We start from the raw sequence: 24422 nt of genomic DNA, 5'->3' as shown, positions 1-24422 counted from the left end.
TTTGTATTACTTATTGTAATATTTTTCTTCCACTAGAACATAAGGATTAAGAAGCTGGGGGTATTTGTTTTCTCACAGATGTATTCCCAGCACTTCTATAAATGTTTGATGATCAAATAAACAAATGGGCTATATACAAACCAGAGATCAGAGCCTAAATAAGATTACTCTTGAGGTTCTTAGTGAGGTTTTATTCTTAATGGCTTTGATTCAAGGTAGACTGGAGAATTACTTATAGCCCTTCTATACTGAGATAAACTTGTTTTAGATTTAGAGAGGAGCTTTTGATTTGTCAGGGTGAAGGAAACTGTATAGTTGCTAAGGCATTAACATTACTAAATATTATTATTAATTTTATTATCTGGGGAGTTCAGAGTGGAGGGATTTGAAAAAAAATTGAAAGTTTCTGTGGGAGTCAATAGGGAAAAACATTCAAAGATTCTTTTTAAGAAAATGTTTATTTTATTTTTGAGAGAGAGATTGAATGCAAGGAGGGGAGGGACAGAGAGAGGAGAGAGAGAATCCCAAGCTGGGTCCACACTGTTAGCACAGAGCCCAAAGTAGGGCTCAAATTCCAGAACCATGAGATCATGACCTGAGCCAAAACCAAGAGTTGGACATTTAACTGACTGAGCCGCCCAGGTACCTCTCCAAGACCCTTTATAACTGGAAGCATGAATGGCCACAGGACATCTGGGAGAGGTTCATGGGTCTGTTCTCATCACAACCTTTCTAAGACTGTCCTGAGAAACTTTGGCATGCAATTGAATGTCGATTTGTGTGTATATGATCTATGGTTATAAAGTCTATGTAAAAATTTTAAATGCACTTAAATCACACAAATTAACATTTAAATGAAAAAATAATTACAACTTTAGTGTTTTATTCTAGTGTATGCATATGTATATGTGGGTGTGGAAAGGATGAAAGGTGAGGGGTCATTTTTTATAAAGGTATATTTTTTAGAAGTAAGAGTGATAGTTGAAGGCTAAACTTCTAGTGTCTGAATAGTGATTTCTAGAAGAAAATGTACTACCAGACTAGATCCACATGACTTTTAAGAAAATAGATGCATTTCATAAAACAAGAGATGAATTTGTTCAATATTATCTAAGCTAATATAAAATTTGAATCAAGAATAAATAACTAATAATAAAGGGTTTGTCATTGATGGAAGGAAGAGAGACAAAGCACATTTAGACATGACAGCAAAGTTAATACATTCCAAAAACATCCAAAAGTTTACCTAAATGAGGAATGGGGCTTATTGGAATCAAGAATCTAAGGAGCAGATTAAATGTACAGCCTCTTAGCAGGACAGTGGGTACCATAAGAACTTCATGGTAATAAGTTATACTTAGGATACAATGAATGTTTAAGGTTATTTTTTGTAGCTGTTACCTTAGAGTATTGTTAGTAAATTTGTATTTTTTTCTTATTGTATTCTATAAGGATAATAAAGAGCTACTCCTTTCCCCTGACACTCTTTAAAGGGGACAGGGAATTTGGTGAGACTCAGAAGGAAGCACAAAGCTCTAACCTGTATGGTTTCCATGGAATCATTGTGTTTGGTTCAGGAGGGAAGGCAATGTCTCCCTCTGTTCTTGAAGGGATAAAATATGCAAGGAAACCTGCTAATGCCTAGGCCTTAGTTTATCAGGGACTTATGAATCAAGAAGGATCCTTGGGACACATTGGATTATAGGAGTCCTTTTCGCTCTATTATTTTTAATAATCCTCTTCATTTAAATAGTCTAAATCCTCCCCACATTTCATGCCTCTATTTAGATATCATATATTACCCTCTTCTTCCTTTTTTCTAGACTGGAGTTTTTTTTCCCTTGTCTGTGTTCCCGCAGAAATCTCCTTACTCTCCATCACTTTTCACACTCCATTTTCTTGCTTGTACCATACCAGACTATGAACCTTTTTTTTTTTTTTTTTTTTTTATTTTTAAAAAAAAAATTTTTTTTTCAACATTTATTTATTTTTGGGACAGAGAGAGACAGAGCATGAACGGGGGAGGGGCAGAGAGAGAGGGAGACACAGAATCGGAAACAGGCTCCAGGCTCTGAGCCATCAGCCCAGAGCCTGACGCGGGGCTCGAACTCACAGACCGCGAGATCGTGACCTGGCTGAAGTCGGACGCCCAACCGACTGCGCCACCCAGGCGCCCCTGAACCTTTTTTTTTTTAAGTTTATTTATTTTTAGAGAGAGACAGCATGAGTGGGGGTGGGGCAGAGAGCCCAACATGGGGCTTGAACTCGTGAAACTGTGAGATCATGACCTGAGCTGAAACCAAAAGTCAGACACTTGACCAGCTGAGCCACCTAGGTGCCCCAGACTATGAACCTTTTGAAACACCAACTTGTTCATTGTCAAATTCCCAGAGAGGAGTATAGCATCTGGATCGTTTGTAGAGTAAATACTTATCCTCTTCTTACTGTGTGTCTGGCACTGGGCCAACCAAGAATTCATGTGCATTAATTCATTTGATTCTCACAATAAACTTGGAAAGAAATTGCTATTATATCCATTTTAAAGATAAGACACCTGAGGCTGAAAGAGCATGAGTGATTTGCCCAATGTCACACACATAGAGAGCAACAAAAGAAGCACTAGATTTCAAATCTTTCAGAAAGTCTTAGGATATTCTCAACCACTTTGACATATTCAAATTATTATTTAATGAATAATTCAACTCTGAGTGTCAGAAAGAGCTGGGGTCCATGCACTATAGATCTCATTTCCATATATCTTTACACCTAAAATTACCACTTCCCAAGAGTGTATTAAGTTGTGCATTTAATGGGGAATGTTGGGAAGGTTCTTAGTAATGAGAGAGTCTCTTGTCCCTCTATGACCTGAGGGATGAAGTGGGATAGAGTCCTAGTAAAGTTACATAATCTGAAATCTCAGAAGAAAAGTCTGTTTTCCCTTTTGGAATGAAATTATCCATTCTAAAACAAGAAGGAACAAGAAATTATATCTATAAGAACTTGAACTTCAGTTTCCAAACTACTTTCTTGTTGGATAAAAAAGAATGAAAGATAAAGCTATATATCATGTTTTCAAGTCTTATGTTTAATAAACATCAAATGAAACTCTGCCAAATGGGTGAGTGGGAGTCAGATGTATAATTAAATCTCCTTCTGGAATATATGCCACTCAGAGATCAAATGGCTAGCATCAAATTGGTCTGTCCAAATGTGATCTATTGCCTCCTGGAAAGCTGTCAATTGGTCTTCACCATGGAAATTTAAAGGAATAGATTTTTTTTAAGTAAATGTTCTAACTTATTTGAGAATCTAAGCACAGATGTAGAGAAAGAAAAATGAATGATGTATTGTAAATTACGCTTGGTGTAAGTAGTGTCTGACTTTATGCACGTTGCATGTTGGATTTCTTTTAGACTTAATGTCACATATGAAGTATTCTCAAGGTTTTTCTTGTTAGACCTCTCTCAATAATGATTTACAGTAAATGGATGGGTAGAGCCATGTGATGAGTGGCATTTCATATGAAAACACTGGATATTTGAGTTTGTCCTTTCATGACATCTAAAAAAAAAAGAAGGGGGGAGCATCAAGAGATATTCACAGCCAGAATAGAGCAAATGAAAATCCAGCAGTACCTTTAAATATCATTCCATAAGGACAGCTCACTCTATTAGGAAGAGGTAAATAACATTTCTATTATAAGAAAAAAAAAATCTTTGTACAAACACTTCCTTCTATTCTGGAGCCCAAAACAGATGCTATTTTATAAGATTATATCTATAGTAATGATTACAATTCATTAGATATCATTAAATAGCTATTCTCAAAATCAATGTACTAAAAATAAATACAGTGTTTCAAATGCCATGCTGGTGTGTGGTATTTCTATTCAGAATTTTTTAAAAAGAAGAAACTTGCTTTAGTAAAATGAACAGTTATTTTTTCTATCAAGGTGACAGGTTGCAATTGATCTTTTCCAGTGTGGTTAATAAGCAGAAGCAGTTCCCATGGGCACCATGAGAGGAGAAGCAATTCTGCTGTTTGAAATAATGTTTGGATGCTTGATATTTTCTGGTTTTCTTCATACTTAACAAAGCTCATGACACTATTTTATTCTGAATCTGGTTACCGACCTTTATTGTTTGTTCTTTTTATAGATAAAATCTAACTGTAACCTTGTACTTTAGGTAAATATAGCCTGCCTCAGTAGGTGGTACTAATCTAAAATAATGGTAAATGCATACCCCTATGCTAAAGGGAACAACTCTTAACATGTTAATAGTTTCTTAGGAGTGAGAATGAACCTAGTTCTTATGTTTCTGGGAACCTTTCTCTCCTCTTTTCCGAAAGTGGTGCTACCCTACCTATACTATTGCTTTCACTGTTGTAATGTAACGAGAACCTGGCCTTCGAGTTTTTAACTGGGAGGAGGGTTGTTTCTTCTGCTACGTGACCCGTGCTGGAGTACTGCATGGTGAGCACATTTGCTGTGGCTCCTCCGCTTCAGGTGAATAGTGGTTGGAGGGATCTTAGGGCAGAACTTAAAGCCCATTTTGGGTATGGGAGTGTGTTGTCTTCTTCAGGTTGATGGGTTTTGTATAAGGGAAGAGTTGTTCCTCTACTGAGCAACAGTCATTTGTGGTGTCAAAGGGAAATTTGTGTGGCTCTGTTGTTCCCTGAATGTTGCCTCTGGATAAAGGAAAGACGTAGAGTACAGTTAAATGGTTGGGATGTGGTGTTGGGAGTTCAACACTTCACTTCTGTCTTTACCATGCTTAGGCCATTTACTGAACTTTGCTTAATTAGACTGTAAATATTCAGAGTTTTTTTTTAATGAAAGAAAATATATATTATTTAAAATATTATTTTGTGATCATGGCTTTGTAGTCACAACCTTTGTATTTTCTTCAGTAATGTAATATTAATATGGGAATAGTATAGGATAGAGTTTAAAAAGTTATTGTTGCAACACTAATTTTATGTAAAGCCACGAGAGTAATTTTGGAGGTGTGGATTATCTTTTGCAGTCAAAGGGCATGCGTTTGGTTCACATTTAATAATAAAAAGAACAACAGCAACAGCAATAATAAAAGTAACAGTCATGATTAGTTGGGAATTCAGTACAAATATTAACTAGAAATGGACTATCCCATCCAGTCAATTTTGAAAACCCAGGATGTTTGGCACAATGTTTGGAGTTGTGACACAGTTGCAAAAAAGTTAATTCCTTTTGACTTCTGCCAGTTAGTATTAAACTTATGAGGCATGAAATCATCTAATTCTCGATAATAGGTTTTCTATAGAGTTCCCAGTAGAAAACATTTATGCTTGAAACATATGTGCCTAGATCTCACAAACCACAGGAACATTTATTTACAAAAATGCAGGCAGTCTTCCCCTTTCAGTGCTCAGAAACAAAATAATTTTTTAGAAAGACGGGAGAAAATGGGCCATAAATTTGCCCATATCTTTTGTGAAGGCTCAACAAATCAACTGAGTTAAAGCCTGGGATGTGTTACATTTGCATATTTATATATCCAAACTTTTGGCAATTGCTACTTTTTCTCATCTCCATTTTATTCCAGTTTTCTTCATTATTTTTTCTATTGGAGTGGTATGTTTTATTTTTGTCATCAAGTGGAGAGGTACAGGATGCCTGATCAGATCAAACTGAGATGAAAAATTATCCCATTTCATAGTATGAAAAGATCAATTTTAACATATCAAGTTTCATGAAAGGCAGAGGAGAAAAATGCGTCTTGGATACTGAACTGTCACTAACTTATTCTCAATCTTATTTTCACCTGATATTTCAGAGTATAGTCAGACCCTTATGACAAAGTTCTGGGTTGAGATCTTGAAATCGTTTATATTCAAAAGAAGGTATATCACTACATTTTAGCCCTCCTTATCATCTTTTTTACAACATGCTGACCACATATCGAAAATAGTTGGCTCTTTTTCTTCTTTTCCTTCAGGTTTCCAAAACACACCAATTTTACCTTCTTTCTAGAAGATTATTCTCTGTTTTCATGAATTCTAATATGCTGCAGTTTCTTCTCTGGGCATCTACTTTAGTCTGAATTTCTATTTACCAACGTTTAATTATTGTCTCAGATTTTACCAGTACATTTCACTGAAGGAAATTTAGAAAATACAAAAAAATACAAGGAGTTGGAAACCAATGCTACACTGTATGTTAACTAACTTGAATTTAAATAAATTGAAGAGAAAAAAATAACAAAGAGTAAAATAAGAAAGATTTACAATCTGCCAATCCAGAAATGACCATGATGTTTGTGTCCTTCCTCCTTTTTTTTTTTTTTTTTGCATACACACCTACACACATTCTGTGCCATATAAAATTTGAACTGTATTGTAAAGTGACATTAGGCTTATTTATATGTTTAATTTCCTTTGCAAAGTGGAGAATGTTTACTGTAAAATTCTCCTGTATATTAGAATCACCCTAGGAACTGTAAGAAAAAAAAAAGTAAAATGTATCAACATTTCAGCCTCAGAAATTTTTTATTTGATCTGGTTTCATATAGAGATGTTTCAAAAAAAAAAAACTCACCAGACATTTCTACTACTCTACAAAATAAAGAATCAGTGCTATAGAATATTCTCATTTTCTTCTACTCTGTGTACTTGGAAGTGAGTCTGTAAGTACATATCACAATAAACTCTTCTCAGGCTAGCTCTTTTCCTATTTGGTCTCTGACAATTGATCATGATCTTTAGTCATAGATTAGACTGGGTTAAATTATAGTTTTCAATTCTTTACTTGGTTCATGTTACAGAATTATAAATTCATGATACCCTTTCTAGATGACTTTGAAAAGCCTCTATTACCAAAGCAAGTGGAATATGTATCTCTGATTCTTTGATATATGTCTTTCTTTGGACAATAGAATGATAGACATGAGGTGATCAAGGATTTCAAATATGCTTGACTTCTCATGCTTTTTCCATATGCTATGAGAAGAACATGCTCACTTAATGGATGGTCTGATCAGCAAAATGTATGACTTAGGTCACATGGGGGGACCCTGAACTGAACTTGTACCTGAAACCAGGTGAAAACATGAAACAGAACTGCTTTTGCTGACCCATAGATCCATATGCAAGAAAAACAGATGTTTTGTTATAAGTGCTAGTATTTTGTAAGCTTTTTTTTTATACAGCATCAACACAGAAAGAAAAAAACTGACTGGTTCACCTTTCTGATTTTTTGTTTGTTGTTTCTATGACACTATATTCTGCTTCTCTTTCTATTCCTGGCAGTTCCTACTTAAAATATTTTGGTGACCTCTCGACTCATCGCTTAAATAAAAATCTTGTCCCAGAACTCTATTCTCAGCCCTTGTCTATTTTTACTCAGTAAATTCTTGTTGGCCACCCTTTTTGATTCCCAGCATTTCAACTGTATTAATTGTGCCTTTATCAATAGCTCCAGAAGTAGAACAAAAAATTCTTAGATTTTATACATCAAGCCTCAACATCAGTCATGTAAAAATTGAGCTCATTACTTTATCTCCTCAATCTGCTGCTACTCCACATTAATCACCCAAACTGGTTGAGGCTACCACCTATACTGTCAGTTCAATAAGAAAGAAAGAATAAGAGAAGAAAGAAAGAGGAGAGAAAGAGAGAGAGCAGAAAGAAAAAAAGAGAAGAGAGAGTAGAGAGAGAGAAGAGAAAGAAGAGAGAGAGGAAGAAGAAAGAAGAGAGAGAGAAGAGAGAATAATGAAGAAAAGAGAGAAGAGAGAAGAGAGAGAAGATCATTGTAAGCTTCTATTTTCTTCAACTCCCATAGCCATCTCTTCACCTGTCAAACTTATTGAAACACATGCTCATGACCCATTTCGTGAAGAATTTCCTGGTTACTCCTAATCTCCAGAAAATCTGGTCATTCTGAACTGTGTATTATCGCTTTACTTTAAAAATCGCATGTGCAATTTTTTCTTACTTGTTTCTCTAAGCTCATTTATGCCAGGGCTTATATGGTCTTTGATTTTGTAGTGGCCTATACGGTGCTAACACATGGTAGGTGTCTTAGTAAATATTTCTTGAGTGAAATGTATCAGAAGGTATCAGAGGCTGAATTAATAACATGGCCTTTTTAAAAATTGGCAGTATGACCAAGGATAAATTACTCTGTTTATTTTCAGTTTTCATGTCTATCAATTGGGAATGTGCTGTATTATTTATCTTCAGCAAAGAGATGTTGAATGATTAACAAATAGAGTCATTTAAAACAAAAATGAAGTGCTGGAGAAATGATAATGAATTAGATTAGATTATGGAACTTGGCTCATTGTGTTATTAGTATTCTGCCTGTCTATTGAAATCACATTGCCAAATGATGACCCAATTATATCCCATTTGCCAGATGGTTAATTGTGGCAAGCAAAGAAGATTTGCAGTTATTGTAAATATTGTCTTTTGATAGTAAAACATTTTCCGGAATTACTAATTTATCTTTTAAATGATAATTTTCACCTTGTAACTTTAGAAACCTATTTCTGACTTTAATGAAGTTATTATAAAAATATGGAGAGAGGATGATTCAAAAAGGCTAGGCTCCAATAAAATAACCAGTGCAATGTAATTTTAAACAGTTTGGTTTTCTTTACAATGGTGGGCCAAATTTTGTTTCAAGGATCAGGATGATTTAATATGACCCATCAGACATCTTTCAAATTTGTCTCCTATTCTTTACTTCTATCAAAGCCTCTGGCTCTGAAACAAAGGTGGTAGGTGTCCAAACCCCAATAAACACTTCTATCAACCTTGTGAAATTGGAATTCGTGTTCATAATATGTAATCCAGGTACAATTTCATCATTTTAATGTGTGGAATTTTATCTTATTCTTCAGAATCCAAGGCAGCTCTTTATTTTTACCAAAGTGTAGGGCTTTATTGAAACCTCTATATTACCAACTAGTTTATGTTACCTCCCAGCCCTCACTCAGTCTGGTGTAATTAAAAAATTAAAACATCAATACAAAATTATCAAATAAGTTTAAGACCATCCAACACAATCTTGATATTTCTTGTCATAACTAGTCTATGCCTTTTACAAGATATAAAATCTTTCGAAGAAATAATTTTGGAAACCTACTTTGCTCATTCCCTCAGATTTCTGATCTGCCTATTAAAAAGTTCAGATACAATCCAAAGCTTCTGTGGTCTAATTATTGCTTCTATGAAAATAGGTCTTTTTTCCCTCTGTTTTTAAAAATTTCTTGTTTTTTGCTTTTAGCTTTCAGAAAGTTTGCCATTATTCAATGGCTTTATTTTTATATCTACTAATGATTGTCACTTTGCCACTCTGGAGTCAAATGTAAAAATAATAGCAGACCTTAAACTTTAAAATGTTTGACAAAATTTATTTTAAAGGGACTATTCATCTGTCATACTATTTATTGCTACAAGGAAAGTTAAGAACAAAAAAAAAAAAAAAACAAGAAGAAAAATAACAACTTAAAGTTAACATATATTCACTGAATCTATATAGTGTGTAATGTCCTGGGCCTCATATAATTTCACTTTCTATAAGTTTTGTTATACTTCATGTTGTTATTTTTTGGTTTCAGGCAAATGCATTGGCAATCAAGTCATGGCTTACAAATACTAATTCTTCATGACATTGGTTTCTTGTTCCTACACAGTTAAATAAATTAAAAAAAAAAACAAACAAACATATAACTCTTTACTATGTTGCACTCATTAAGGTCCAACATTGATTTCATCTGTATGGTATCACAGTGTGCACTACCAGTCACCTTAACTGTAAAATGAGTTGCTTAGTCACATATCTAATGAGTAGAATTGGCCTTCATAACCACTTCTGTATTGTTATCAATCAGCTATTTACATAGGCACAAGGGAAAACTTATCATTATTTACTTTGAGACAGAGTAACAAACATCAAATTTAATTGGCCTACTAGGCACTGGAGTCATAATCTTTACACAACACTTAATGTTTTCATTACTTATCAACTCACTTATAATTATGCTACACTCACAAAAGTTAAGCAGCTAGCAAACAGTAGATCTTTCACTGCTGTTTATACAGAGATAAACAAATAGATGCAAAATGTGTTAGAGCGAATATATTAACTCACATGATTATATAGAATGTCAGTTATTCCAGTTTAGCTTTACTAATATTGCTGAAACAGATTGTTTCAGATGTGCTTACCTTTTATGAGTAAAGGTTTTATATCCTTTTATTGAGTAATTTTTTTAATGGCTTTTCTTAAGACTTTTCCAGAGTTTGTCATTGCTACCCACTACTTTTTCCCAAAGAAGTTATTCTGAGAACATGAAGTGACTGCAATACACAATATCGTTCATTGCTTACACTTTTTTTTTTCTTTTAAATTGTGCTAGGCTCTGGGCATGTAAAGATGATTAAGAGAAAAAGTTATGCCATTCCAATACCTCATGTCTTGCAGAGATTTACAAATAAACTCTGGATAGAGAATATACAGTGTTTCTGAAATATCTCTAATGAAGAGAGAATGATGACCTGGGAACATGGCCTGAATACTTTGACATTTATACTATTTTTTTAAAAATTTAGGTTTATTTATTTGAGTGAGAGAGAGAGTGTGTGTGAACAAGTGGGGGACGGCCAGAGAGAGAGAGAGACAGAGACAGAGACAGAGAAGGAGAGAGTGAGAATCCCAAGTAGACTCTGTGTTGTCAGTGCAAGGCACCACATGGGGTTCATTCTCATGAATCCATGAGACCATGACCTGAGTCAAAATCAAGAGTTGGATGCTTAACTAACTGAGCCACCCAAGTGCCCCTTAATTTTAAAAAGAATGCATAGTTTGCATTCTAGTCCTTTTTCAAAAGAAAAGCCAATCCAAAGTCAATAGGTAAAACATAAGATGCATGAGAATATGCCCAGTCACTCTCTCCAGAGAAGTTCTCTGTTGCAGACAGAAACTCCTTAGCACCATCCTGATTCCATCCCATCTGTGTTATGTATAAAAAATATTTCAAATTACCTAGGTGATTGCTTAACTATTTAAAAATATATCTACCCCAAAGAGCTTTGAAAGTTGAGCCACATTTATTTCATAGCTTTGTTTACCCCCAAGGTATAACTGAATATGCCCACAGATGTGTGCCTTGATTGAGAAACAGTGTGGTCTCAGTGTAATAAGTATAATGTATTTAAGGACATGATACTGACAGGCACAGAGGAGAAATATTGAAATTAGAATAGAAAGAATTAGGGAAGAATGTATTGAGATGTAGTCCCAGAAGAATTTTTGATAAATCAACACTTATGAAACACTTTTTGTCCTATGATATAATAGTGACTAAAAAAGCAGACATAGATCTTGCTTTCATGAAGTTCATAATATGTTATAGGAAACAAGAGATAATGGCTAAGAATTTTCTCAAGTTGATGAAAGACATCAAGTCATTAATTGAAGAAATCCTATGAACTCCAAGGAATAAAAATAAATTCTCACCTGGGTGAAACATAGTAAATTAGTTTCAAAACAAAAACAAAGATAAAACTTTAAAACAGCCAGAAGAAAAAAAAAAACATGTTTTTATAGAAACAGCAATTATACTAAGAGCTGATTTAGCAATAGGAAAAAAAGAAAGTAGAACACAAAGGAATATCAATTATAAATATCTGAAGGATAATGGCTGCTAACCAAAACTTTTAAAATAGAAATACCTTCTAAGAATGAGGATGAAAAAAAGACATTACAGGAAAACAAAAGCTGAGAAAATTAATTACTAACAGACTCACATTTAAGGAAATAATAGAAAATGTGCTTCAGACAGGAAATTAGTCCAAACATGTATTAGTCAGCTTGCACTGCCAAAACAAAATACCTTAAGACAGGGTGGCTTAAAAAGCAGAAATTTATTTTTCACAATTCTGCAGCCTTAAGAAGTCTAAGGTCAAAGTGCTGGCCAATTCAGTTTCTGGTGAGAGTTTTCTTCCTGGCTTGTACCCAGTGCTTTCTCCCTGTATATTCACATAGTCTTTCTTCAGTGAGTGTGTGTGGAGAGAGGGAGAGCTCTCTGGTGTCTCTTAGGACACTAATCCCCTCATGAGGGCTCCACCCTCATGACCTCATCTAACTCTAGGTACCTCCCAAAGGCCCCAACTCCAAATATCATCAAATTGGAGATTAGGACTTCAACAAGTGAATCCTGGGGGGGACATAAACATTCAATCTATAATAAGATGGAAGATAAAAATGTGGGCAAAATGAAGAATTATGAAAGGTTTAAATATATAGTTATTGACCTTATAAAAGAATAATAATGGGGGCACCTCAGTGGCTCAGTTGGTTAACCTTCCAACTTCAGCTCAGGTCACAATCTCACGGTTTGTGAATTCAAGCCTCGCGTCAGGCTCTGTGCTGACAGCTTGGAGACTGGAGCCTGCTTCAGATTCTGTGTCTCCCTCTCTCTCTGTCCCTCCCCTGCTCATGCTCCATTCCCCTCCCCCCCCCCCAAATAAACATTACAAAATAAAATCTTAAAAAAAAAAAGAATAACTGTGGTTTCAGTGTTCTACAATATGTGTAGAATTAAAATACATGATACCAATGGCATAAAAGTCAGTAAGAAATAAATGAAATTATAGTGTTCAAAGGTCTTTGAATTGTCTAGAAAAAAGATATGAATGACAATGTTGGGCTTTGATAATTCAAAATTTGTTTTATTTTCCAGATTAATCGTTAAGAGAATAGTAAAGAAATATATAACTTTCAAGAAATAGATGGAGGAAGTACAATAATAAGTAATGCTAACTCAAGCAAAAACTCGAGAGGAGGCAAAAAATATAGAACACATAAATCAAATAGAAACAGTAAGATGATAGATTTAAATACTCATAGTAATTATGTTAAATGTAAATTGATTAATTTCACTTAAAATGCAAAGATTGGCAGACAAAATTTTTTTTAAATCCTGTTTGCAGGAGGTTCTAAAAGATCAAAGTAAAATACAGAAAAAAATGTATCGAAGAAAGAATGTCCAATGGAAAAAACTCTCTTCAGCAAACGGTGTTGGAAAAACTAGACAGCAACATGCAGAAGAATGAACCTGGACCAATTTCTTATACCATACACAAAAATAAACTCAAAATGGATGAAAGACCTAAATGTAAGACAGGACCAAATCAAAATCCTAGAAGAGAAAACAGGTTAAAACCTCTTTAACCTCAGCTGGAGCAACCTCTTACTAAACAGGTCTCCAGAGTCAAGGGAAACAAAAGCAAAAATGAACTATTGGGACCTCATCAAGATAAAAACCTTATGCACTGCAAAGGAAATGATCAACAAAACTAAAAGGCAAACAATGGAATGAGAGAAGATATTTACCAAGGATATCAGGTAAAGGGTTAGTATCCAAAATCTATAAAGAACTTATCAAACTCAACACCCAAACAACAAGTAATCCAATGAAGAAATGGGCAAAAGACACTTTTCCAAAGAATATATCCAAATGGCTAACAGACACATGAAAAGATGCTCAACATCACTCAACATCAGGGAAAAACAAATCAAAATCACAACGAGATATGGCCCCACACCTGCCAGAATGGCTAAAATGAACAACTCAGGAAATAACAGATGTTGGCAAGGATGCAAAGAAAAGTGAACCCTTTTTCAATGCTGGTGGGAATCCAAACTGGTGCAGCCACTCTGGAAAGCAGTATGGAGGTTCCTCAAAAAATTAAAAATAGAGCTACCCTATGACCCAATAATTTCACTATTAGGTATTTATCCAAAGGATACAAAAATACTGATATGAAGGGGTATATGCACCCCAGTGTTTATAGCATCACTATCAACAATAGTCAAATTATGGAAAGAGCCCTAATGTCCATCAATGGATGGACATTAATGGATAAAGAAAACTGATTAATGGATAAAGAAAACTGTATAAAATAAAAGGTATAAATGGATAATAAAAAATGGATAAAATATGTGACACAATGATTCATGAAAACATGGAAAAATTAGGTAAGTCTACAATTGTGATGGGATATTTTAACATTCTTTATTTGTAACTAATAGAATAAACAGTGTGGATATAGAAGATTTTCACAACATAATTAATAAACTTGACCTAATGTACAAAGCATAAAGTACTTGAGAACTGAAGAATATACATTCTTTTCAAATGTATATGAAACCTTTACAAAAAGTAACAAATATCCATAAATTTCAAAAATTAATCTGAGTGTATACTTTGTTCAAAATTCAATTAATCTAGAAATCAATAAAAAAATAATATAAGAAATATGCCTATAGTCAAGGAAGTAATGAAATATTTTTAGCAGAATAATAAAATTAACGTACATTAAAACTTATGAAATTAGACTAATTGAGATCATTCAAAATCAATGATCTAATACAAATATTTTAGAAAAATATAATATTTCAGAATATAGAAAAAAGAAAATAATAAAGCTGAGCATAGACATTAACAACTTAGAAAATAAGCATGTAAAAGGATCAACAAATCCCAGAGTTTTTTGAAAGGACTAATAACACTGACAAACTCTGATGAGGCTAATAAAAAGCAATAAATACACACACATAGTGCACTTGGGTGGCTCAGTTGGTTCAGTGTCCAACTCTTGATTTTGACTCAGGTCAAAATCTCATGGTTTGTGGGATTGAGCCCCACATCAGTCTTTGCATGGAGTCTCCTTGAGATTCTCTCTCTCCCTGCCTCTCTGCCCCTCCCCAGCTCATGCTCTCTCTTTCTCTCAAAATAAATAAATAAACATTTTTTAAAAATTAAAAATACACACATACACAATATAAGGATTAAAAAATGTAACATTATTATAGATTCTAATGATATTAAAATGATAAATAACAAGAATACTTATGATGTATGTTTACATTTTTAGATAAAATTGAAAAATTCCTAAAAGACAACTGCTATGGTAAGAAATGGAAAATTTAAGAAATTAAATTTATAATTAAAGCACTAGAAAATTATCACAAGGAAAACTTAAGTCCCAGATTAATCCGCTGACAGATGAAACTAAATACTTTCAGAAAATGGAAATAGAGAAAAAGACTCCCAATTATTTTATGAGATCAGAATAACCACAGTAACAATAATGATACAGTGACACTACAACAAAGAAAAATTATAGAACAATATTATTAATAAACATAGATTTTTAAGGAATCTAAATAAATTAGTGTAAATAAATTAGTGTAAATAAATTAGTGTAAATAAATAACCAAATGTGGTTATTATATAAAAAGGATAATAGTGTCAGTGCCAAAAGAAGGATAGAAAAGCAAATTGATTTAACATTTGAATATATATCAATACTATACAAAATATTAACAAAATAATGGATACAACTAATGTAATCAGTCTAATAGTTGAAAAAATAAAATTTAATACTTGTCTATGATTAACATACTAGACACAGAAGGAAACTGTTAATTAGATAAAAGGTATCACTAGAACCCTATAGTAAACATTATACCTAATTTTGAATTATTGAAAGCTTTTTCTTTGAGATTGGAACAAAATGTAGATGTCTGTTATTTTCTTATCCATACAACGTTGTATTTGGTGTCCTAGCTGTACCAATAAATCAGGAAAATAAAAATAGAATTATAATTATTGAAAGGAAGTAATTAATTTTGTCATTATTTACAGGCAACATCGTTTATGTGGAAAATCCAAAAGCTTCTACAAAAAACTACTAAAACCAATAACTGAATTTATTAAGGTCCTAGATACAAGTAAATACCCCAAATTAACTACATTTCTATACAGATTAATAGAAAGTGAAATTTTAAAACAGATACAATTTACAATAGCATTAAAAAACCCACGTAGGAATAAATCTAACAAAAAAAGTCAAAGTTTTCTGTACTGAAAACTATAAGACATTAATATGATAAAGAAAAGCTTAGTAAATGGAGGAATATACCATATTAATGGATTGGAAACTTCAATATTGTCAAAATGTCAATTCTCCCCAAATTTATCAACAGATTTAATGGCATTCCAATGAAGTGTTTTCTTGTTGTTGTTGTTGAAAGTTGCAAATGTGGTGAAAGTTTACACTGAAATACAAGCAACCACAAATTATGAAGTCAACTTTGAGTAAGAATAGGAAAGCTAAGGCTTGCATTATCAGCCATGAAGACACAAAGAATAATTATCATATGATTATTTCTAGAATGCTCAAAAAATAGGCAAATTTACACTCACTGTTTAAAGATGCATGCTTAGGTAGTGAAAATTTTCACAGTATTCATTATATAAGTCATATCAGTGCTTTCCTTTGGAGGAATGGTAAGAGTATACACTAATTGAATAAGGGCATGAGTTTCTGCATGCAAAATTCTACATCTTATGTGGTGGATACATGAGTGATAAACTGTCCGTTTCTGCTTTGTGTGCATTTCTGTGTTGTTTCATATTTCACGAGAAAAACATTTTCCAAAGATCTACTCAGACAAAAGCACATATAAGTATTTTCTAAGATTGGTGCTTTGGAGGAAAGCAATATCATACTATGATAAAACCTAACAACTAAAGGAAGTAAACCTTGAACGTAAGCTTGGAAGGGAGAATACAACGTAAGTAAGGCTGGAAAGTGGATATAATGGATAATATCCCAGTCTGAGGAAAAGCGTGTGGAAAAAGGCCCAGTAGTGGGAGACAGCATGGACATTCACAGAATTGAATAAACCCAGTGTGCCTGGAGCATGGAGAAGTACAAGAGCTATGCATATTGAGGTGTGCATGGTTGACCAGGCTATCAAGAGGTTTACAGGCCAGGTTAATCTTATGAGCAAAGTAGCTACCGAAGGTTAATAGTGGGGTTTGTTGGAGGCTATCAGATTGATATTTGAAAAAGTTAACAGGGAGTACCTGGCTGGCTCAGTCAGTAGAACATGCAAATCTCGACCTCGTTGTCATGAGTTCAAGCCCCACATTGGGGGTAGAGATTATTTAAATAAATAAATATTAAAAAAAAAAAAAGCTAAATCTGGTTGTAGTGTGAAGACTGGATCCAAATGCTGCAGAACTTCTTCCAGGGGCCTAGTTACTAGTCTATTGAAAAAGTCTTGGTGAGCATTGCGAGGATACTGGCCTGTGGTGGTGCCAGTAGGGATGGTGAGAAGTGGATAGAGATACGTGGGAGTTCTAAGTTTAGAGGCAAGCTAGTGAAGATTGTGTTCCTGGGAAATAATGCCTGGTATAATACTAAGTGCTAAATCCATTTTCTTTCAGGGGATTACAAGCTTCAGTAAAGGAAACAGTAACAATCTGGCTAATAGCCAGTTGCATTTCTATCATTAGGAAAAGAGTACTGTACGCACATATTTCTTCTGCCTGTTCCAATTAGGACTTGTTAGGCTATATTAAGCAAACTAGTTTCTTGTTGGTAGATGCAGTGTGGTCCCTATATCCCCAGTATGATTATACACAAATAGACATTTTTTGCTGTGTGACTTAGAACAGTTAAAAATGCAGGGGCACCTGGGTCAGTTAAGTGTCTCACTATGGCTCAGGTCATGATCTCAGGCTTTGTGAGTTCTAGCCCCACATCAGGCTTGCTGCTGTCAGCATGGAGCCCACTTCGGATCCTCTGTCTCCCTCCCTCTATGCCCCTCCCCCACCCGTGCTCTCTCTCAAAAATAAAATACATGTTTAAAAAAATGCATATGACCTGACTCTTCTCTCCTTCTGCATTTTCTTCCTTAGTCACAAACATCTCGCTTCCCACTGCTTGACACCAAAGAGTCTGCTTAATCAATTACCCCTTGTTCACCATATATAATGAATAGCTAGTGAACTTTCATTTGAAAAGTTGTTACCTTTGAGTGAGAGTTGCCTCAGCAGGTGTCTGGGAATCAAACTTTGTATTCTGCTTTAACTGGAATGACTCATTTCACTGCTCTTTGGCTCAGTTTTTACTCCTTTCATCATTTACATTGTACAGTGATCAACATCACAGAGTTTTTTTAAAGCGAGATGTGTACAAGTGCTATGGAAATGCCCCCTGATCACAATCCGTGATCACGACAGATCCCAAAGATCTGGTGCAGCTTGCCATCCTGGTGCATGCAGAGAAAGTGATGAATAGAACTGCAGTGGTTTCACCAGGCACAAAAATCCAGTCGGTAAAAATCTACAATTTTACTCCTACATGCAGACTCTTCATCACAGCTTTGTCCCCATCATTTGCATAAAAAGGCTTCTGCTTGTTGCCCTGTGGTAGAAGGAATCACATTAAAGTGGTTAAAATAAAGGTAAGCTACCACTGCAAATATACTCCTTAAGGGAGAACAAAGTCCTTGCAGTGTGCAGGTATTGGACCCACACCTTACAACAGTTTTTGAACTGAAGCGAGCTATTTGTTCCTAAGATGTATATTAATATGTGAAGGACGGAACAATTTATTGGACTTCAACTCTTCCTTTTAAGTTATTGCCTAATCATTATTCACTATATGAACACATAAGAAAAGTTAAATAATTCATAAGTAATGCTTTGAGAGACACATTGTTCAAAAAGAGCAGACATACTTTTGTCATTTCATGTAAGGGATTTCTGAAGTATATTCCTTAAAGAAAATAAAATATTAACAAGAAATATAGTGGGTTACTGAATACTTTTATTCTAAGTCCTCTGATATTTCTCTCCAGCGCTATTTAAAGGTTACTTTTTCCACTTTGACACCTTTGTGCTTCTAGTTTTCTTAACTGTTCTCTCTGGGCAGTAGTTTTTCTGGTCAAATTGAAAAATTTCCTCCTCACCGTCTATTTCTGCTAGTACCGCTAGTTCATATAGATTCTTGGATTTTTTTCCCCATTTCCTCTGTATTCAGTTTGTCATAAATGCATTTCGAGAAATATTTTGCTGTTTTGGTTGACCGCGTACAATATGCTCGATCAAGGCAAAGACTCACTTCCAGTGAGAGTCATGGACCTCAGCTCATTCTTCCCTTTCCAACACTGCATGCTGTCACAGAAATTCATGTCAATAAATTGTCCACTAGTGGCTGCACAGGGTTATGAGATCTGTTGTGATCTGGGTACTTCTTCTCATGGGATAGTGTGAAATTAACAATGCATTCTGAAGATGACTCAAATCTATATTTTAGTTTCAGACTTTTTACTATTTGTGTTGCTTATTTGCTGATCTATATTCCTTTAGCAAAAACACTCTTTAAAGCTGAATATTACATATAAGTTTGTGTAAATTGTGTTTAGACTCTACTATATCTACATATTTTAACACAGAGTATAACATCAAATTGTCAATATACTTATGATGCTATAATAGTATAACAAATTATCAACCTCATTTACTTTGAAGTATTTTGTTTTGTAATTATAGAATGATGGTAGACAGCGGCTTGTGGGTAACCCATTTCCATTCTGGGAATTTTAAGTACCATTCACTTAAAATTTAAAATTCAGTCATTCATAAAAAATGTGAAATGTGGTTTTATCTTTTGTTTAAACTTTCTATTGGGTATGAGAATTTTTACATTGCTGTGTTTTGGCTGTGACTGGCCTAATTTTTAAAACAAAAAAAATATATATTAAGTGTATTAATATACTTATATATTATATAATCCTACTCTCATGTCTGTGCTTTTTGATTTAAAGGCTGACTATTCAGTCTTATAAAGGTAGCTGAAGATCACATAATTTGTAAACAACAATGCAGAGTGTGTTGGATTGAATTGCATGAAATGCTATAATGGAGTTGTAGATATTCCCAAAGATGTTTTTCTTTGAAATTTAAACCTTGAATTTAGAGGAGCCTGGGGCTCTTAGGTTCACACTTTAGTTAAAGGAGCAAGGTGATAAAAGATGAAAAGTCTTCATTACTATTACTGCCAGAATAACTGTGCTTTAAGCAGTTCAGTTTCCAGTAAGAGTAATATTGAATATTTTGAGTCTCAAAACTCCAATTCAAAAGTTAATTCCTTGGCTTCTGTTTCAATGGGACACATGCAATTTTCAATCATCATTTTGTTTATTTATTTAAAACCTCTTTTCTTACTCAAGATTCAAATGCAAATGTCAAGAACAGTGACTCTTCTATCCCCCTCCCCCACCACTCCTTAAAAGTAACAGAAATGTGAGGCATGAGGAAAGAATGAGTTGGGGCAGGTAATCACAAGACATGCACTTCTTTCGATGATGAATTTCAGCCAAGAAGTTAGATTAGTGCTTATGTGCTTCCTATTGCAGTCCGTGACTGCCTTGTGCTCTCAACAGTACTTCCATTTTTGCCTTCTTTAAACGGAAGGTTCATGAAAAAAGACAGTATATATGGATGATTTATTATGGCCTGGAAAAGGTCACTTTGGGAATAAATTACTAATTTTTTTTTATTCCTGAGCATTCACCATTTAAGCAGTTTCAACTAACATTCAGATAGCCATTTAAGAATCTGACTTTGGCAGCCTTTTAAGGAGTACTTATTTCAAAAAGAACATGCTTTAATTTCTACTTATTTGCATATGAAGTTTTGGTATTCAATAATTCTGATATTGTTTCTAGTTTTGCATTCTATTTTCTTTCAGTTTGCCAACACCCTTCCCCCCCCCCCCCCAGTTGGACTTGAACTTTTTATAAGCAAGGTACCTGCCTCTGGCAGCTCCTCTGGCTTTATTTTATATCTCCTCCCATTTTGTTCTGCCAGAGACTTCTGGATCCAGTTGTGGTCATTCACAGAATGTCCCTGATAGGCTGGTTCCCATTATCTTTGGAGAGGGGATGCTAATTTAAGTAATGCTTTTGTTTATTGCTGTCCCCATTTGAGAGTATCACTTAGTGAAAAACTTGCACAGAGGTACAATTTCCTCCCAATTCAGTTATTGTTTCCACAGCTGGTACAATTTTACTTTCGCCTTCAAACTGACTTGAATTATGTCCTTTTATTAGCTATGCTTTTACTCTCCTATTGGAATGGTATGATAACAATCACATAAATGGGATGTAGCATGACATTCCTGTTTAAATATTATTTTGACTAAACATGTACCAATATAAATTATACAAGCCATAAGCATACATAGAACTAGTGCGATAATTTGGAAGGAAAATGTGAATGGTGAATAGAACTCCTTTGTCTTTGTAGTATAAAGAATTGGTATTTGAAAAAAATGTCAGAAGAGTTTTATGATCTTGAAATAGTACCTTCCAGAGTGGAGATTATTTTTAAAGGGGTAAAAAAAAATACACATTTTAGATGTTAAAAGTGCTTTTGAGCCCTGTACATTAGGCAGTAGTTCAAATGGCTTACGTTATTTCCTAGACCTGGCTTACCTTATTTCCTAGACCTATACCTCAGAGCCAAGGGTAGTAGAGGTCATCATTCACTCATATTAGACTCAACCAGCTGTTACTTTTTTTTAATTTTTGATCATAAATCATCATTCTTTGGACTGCCCATTCTGTGCTTGCATAAATCTGACCTAATAAGAGAAAAGGCTTCCAATGTGTCCCAGATAGTATGTCTTAAATGTGGTCTCAGGTGATTGGAGAAACATTGAACTCATATCCTCCATATCTCAAATAACAATTTGTGGCTACTGTGCTCTAATGTGTTGATGGAAAGAGCCCTTTATCCAGACCTAAACCACAGACAAGATGGTATTGTGCCCCTGAAGTCATGTAAAAGTGGAATCTCTGTCAACGTGAATCAGACTCACTTCTCAGCAATACAGCTAACGGTTTGTGCGGGGCACTCATGCAGAAAAAGCAAAATCCCGCTTTCAGCTGGGGAGTGTGTGAATGTAACACATCCAGTCTCTGTGTATTCATATGGATGAAATAAACCAGGAGACAGTGCTTGCTGTTGATGGCATTCTCATTTAGGGGCTTTGCTTTTCCTGTGCCGATAAATTTTGCAGAGCATAAAGCCAGACGTCCTTTGGATGCAAATGATTTATGAAGGTTAATTCTTTGGAGGAGGGCTGATTCCACAGTATGTTTTGTGCGAGGTCACCCACCATCTTTTAAATTCTATGTGTGTGTTAATTGCAGCAATTTGAATTATTTTATTTAAATTGCCAATGAAATTGTAGCAATTATAACAGCATGAACTGTTTCTGTTTGCTTTTTTCTCTGCTGCATATGCCATTCTGGACTCTACCAGGTTAACTTTACTAGTGCTGTAATTTACTCCTCAACGTTTACATCTTCAGGTTTTCCAGAGGATTGGTGTCAGCACCATAAGACTGACTTATTTTTGCACGTACCTTGGTACTACGTAAAGCCTCGGCTATCTTCAAATGGCATGCACCGTTTTCTTTCAATGGTCATGTGCTAAAATTCCTATGTTTTATATTTTGAACGTTAATGTCTGGCATGAGACTTGAAGTCTCCAAGTCTGAGTCTTCGTCCTCGTGGACAGCAACTCTTATCCTAAGTGCTATGCACAAAGGTACATAGGAAAACTCTTTAGGAGCTTTTCATTCTTGATAGAAAAAATTTGCACACAATTCTGATCTACAGGCTTCTTCCTAAAAATACACATTTGCAAATATAACGCAATATAACTGCGTCCCTCCCCCAACCTTCCCCCACACATTAAATCCCATTTTGTAACCATACACTGGAGAGTAAATACCCTGGTCCCATAACTGTGTTTATATGTTTGAGGAAAGAGGAGGTAAGAACGACTTCCTTCAAGTGTTTTTCTCCTTACGACTTGAAGGACTCATTTCTTTCTTCCCCCTGCAATGTGAGTTTTCTTTCTTGTGTGATGAACAAAACTTGATGTCTAAAAGAAGACCAGCAGGAGTTCATCTTCAATAGCTTGTTCTTCATAGTAGCAGAGTGGAATTTAAATATCCTTCTAATAAGTTACAGGAAGACTATGAATACAGAAACTATGAACATTCTTAAGAGATGCAAAGGGATTTATTATAATGGCACTTGCCTTGGTTCACCCATGGCATTCTCCACAGTATCGTAAATCTTACAAATTCTTCCTCACAATCTCCTTTTACCTATAATGCTTTTCTGTAAAAATATGTTGCAGTGGGGCACCTGGGTGGCTCAGTTGGTTAAATGCCCTACTTTGGCTCAGGTCATGATCTCACCGTCTGTGGGTTTGAGTCCTGCATTGGGCTTTGTGCTGACAGCTCAGAGCCTGGAGCCTGCTTTGGATTCTGTCTGTCTCTCTCTCTCTCTCTCTCTCTCTCTCTGCCCCTCCCCTGCACTCACTCTGTCTCTGTCTCAAAAATTAATAAACATTAAAAAAATTTCTAAGTATATTGCATTTATACATGTAAGAACACATTAGGAATATTCAGAGTATTTGGTATGTACACCTAACAAGTCAATAACTATTTTTTAGAGTGTGACCTTTCAAATATTACTGTAAACTGTAAATGTAATTAACTCACAAACACACAAGTATAAATTCACAAACCTGTAAGTCCCATCTATATATAATCTATTATAATTCAATTATATAGGTTGCTAAGAAGCATTTAGCTATTCTAGATTGAAATCTTGGTCAAACTTTTTTATAAGGAGGTACATATTTAATTTTTTATGCCAGTTTTTCTAATGTCAAGATTATTATCACCAAGATCTCTACCAAACTTTCCATAGCAACAGGGTAGGCACAGCTCTGAGGACCCAATCTGTAAAATGTGTCACTATCACTAATCACAGTCTGACACTCTAAAGATTAGTTTACTATGAAAATGAATCTCAGGAGTCTAGACCAGACAGAGAATGATTCATGGTTGCAAAATGAAATGCCACATTGTTTCACTGATTGTAATTAACTTTTTCCTGGTACCAACTAGCAACAGCCTGGGAAGTCACATGGTGTGTGGCTATATCCTTGATCTTGTTGATTAGAGTTAGAGGAACAGAGGCATCCTTTCTCCTAGACCACACATGTGCTTAAACTGGGGGACTCTGAGGAGAACTTCTTGTGGACACGAAAGTCTGGAACTAGTTTCCTTAACGAATAGTCTTTCTGGATGCAAGGCTTTGGGCCATAGAAGTGACTACCTTTGTTGTCTGTTAGTTACTTGTTTACAGTTCTGCTTGTTTGTTTTCTAAGGGAAATCTTGATTGCACACCTAATTGTGGAGCAGAAATCAAATGGACCCATGCGAGATTCTCTTGTTGCTACAGATCTCCAAGTAATTATGAAAGGTAATTACGTATGCTGTGGCCATTTTTCATATGGTGCCCTTGCTAGATTTGATCCAGTGCAAGCACAGGAGACCAACAGAGATATTGCCTTTCTTTATTCTTCCTTAATTTTAATAAAGGAAACTGGTGGTTTCTGTACTTCAGTTTATGACTTCATGCTTATTTTAACAGTCATCACAATGATATTGTCTCCCGTTGAATTTTCCCCCTACTGAAAATT

The 24422-nt window shown here is 34.8% G+C and overlaps 1 long non-coding RNA gene across 1 annotated transcript in view; it reads left to right on the top strand.

Moving 5' to 3' along the window:
• Nucleotides 1–24202, top strand: part of LOC123598069 — a 79187-nt gene extending 54985 nt beyond the window's left edge. The window contains exon 3 of the long non-coding RNA XR_006712381.1: nucleotides 24108–24202. This is a non-coding gene — a long non-coding RNA (uncharacterized LOC123598069). The remainder of the gene's footprint in view (nucleotides 1–24107) is intronic.
• Nucleotides 24203–24422: the final 220 nt, after the last annotated feature.

This window comes from Leopardus geoffroyi, chromosome C1, assembly GCF_018350155.1.
Source record: "Leopardus geoffroyi isolate Oge1 chromosome C1, O.geoffroyi_Oge1_pat1.0, whole genome shotgun sequence".
Taxonomy (NCBI): Eukaryota; Metazoa; Chordata; class Mammalia; order Carnivora; family Felidae; genus Leopardus; species Leopardus geoffroyi.
Note: the sequence above shows the minus strand (reverse complement) of the source record. Positions and strands in the feature narration are given on the sequence as shown.